The sequence below is a fragment of the Marmota marmota genome, unplaced genomic scaffold, assembly GCF_001458135.2.
Source record: "Marmota marmota marmota unplaced genomic scaffold, marMar, whole genome shotgun sequence".
Lineage (NCBI taxonomy): Eukaryota > Metazoa > Chordata > Mammalia > Rodentia > Sciuridae > Marmota > Marmota marmota.
The window spans coordinates 60,645,544-60,646,941 of NW_025999900.1; the positions used below are offsets into that span (position 1 = coordinate 60,645,544).

Sequence of the window (1,398 nt, forward strand, 5' to 3'; positions counted from 1 at the left end):
AGTTCTCTTGGGGCTGGAGCTGTGGCTCAGGGCTAGAGCACTTGCCTGGCATGTGTGAGGCTCTGGGTTCGATCCTCAGCACTGTATATAAATAAATAAAATAAAAGATCCATTGACAACTAAAAAATATCTTTAAAAAAATGCTATTCTTTGTCTTTTGTCTCCTCTCCACCTACCTTTGATTTCTCTGTCCTGCCTCAGGCTGAGCAACTTTCCTTTTTTGAGGGGCTGGGAATGCAATGCAGGGTCTCACCCAAATTAGGCAAGTGCTCCACCACTGAGTTACCCCCTCGGGCCCTAGATGTTGGTTTTATAGACAGAAAAAGCCTAAGAAAGCAAAAACAAGGAACAAGAAGGGGACTGATCATTTCAGAGTGACTCTAACTAAAGGAAAAGGAGGCAGAACAACAGAAAACCGATTGGTTGACACCAGGTTACTTTAGGTTTGGGGGGTTTTGTTTTGTAAAGATGAAAGCTGAGAGAACTTCAATTTCATGCTGCTGGAACTGGCTTGTTGGTAATTTTGGCATCTCTTTCCTGACTCCTGGGAAAGTCAGATAATTGTTTCTTTTGGTGGAACCTTAGCAAGCACCTTCATTTTGGGTTTTGGTCTAGTCTGTTGAGGCTACTACAGGAGTTTATTCTAAAACAATGACCTTAAACTTTTATTTAACAAAGGAGGATAAGAATTTAATGAAAGGACAACTCAAGAGTATGGTACTCATTAGATGGAAGTGCTTCTGCTATTATTCTTATCTTAGTAAACAATTCTTTTAAAAAAAATATCGAACACTTTGTGAATTTGCATGTTATCCTCCGGCAGGGGCCATGTTAACCTTCTCTGTATTGTTCCAGTTTTACTATATTGCTGCTGCTATGAGCTCTGCTTTAGTAACTTCTAAATACAATTTCTGATTAATTTTGTAAAGTATTGGCCAAGTGAACCATCAAACTTTATTATTAATAAAAATCTCCAAGTCATACAGTATCTCCGACTGTTACCTCCTAAATGATACCAGCTACAATCCAAGTAGCTCGCAATATATGAGGAGGTTCTGCTCAACAACATTTTTTTTTTCGTTTCATACACTGTGGACTTTGTAAACCAGCTTTGGAATTCATCTCTTTATGACCTTGTTCTGTTTAAAATGCTACCTGAGGCAGGAGGATTGCAAGTTCCAGGCTAGCCTCAGCAACTAAGTTAGGCCTGAATCAACTCAGGAGACTCTGTCTCAAAAGTGTCCCTGGGTTGGGGCTGGGGATGTGGCTCAAGCGGTAGCACGCTCGCCTGGCATGCGTGCGGCCCAGGTTCGATCCTCAGCACCACATACAAACAAAGATGTTGTATCCGCCGAAAACTAAAAAATAAATGTTAAAAAAATTCTCTCTCTCTCTCAA

General features: G+C 40.6%; 1 non-coding gene across 1 annotated transcript; it reads right to left on the minus strand.

Annotated features, from left to right (window-relative positions):
* Nucleotides 1-778: 778 nt before the first annotated feature.
* LOC125615442 lies at nt 779-883 on the minus strand. The gene has a single exon (XR_007346097.1). It is a non-coding gene; the product is annotated as a U6 spliceosomal RNA (small nuclear RNA).
* Nucleotides 884-1,398: the final 515 nt, after the last annotated feature.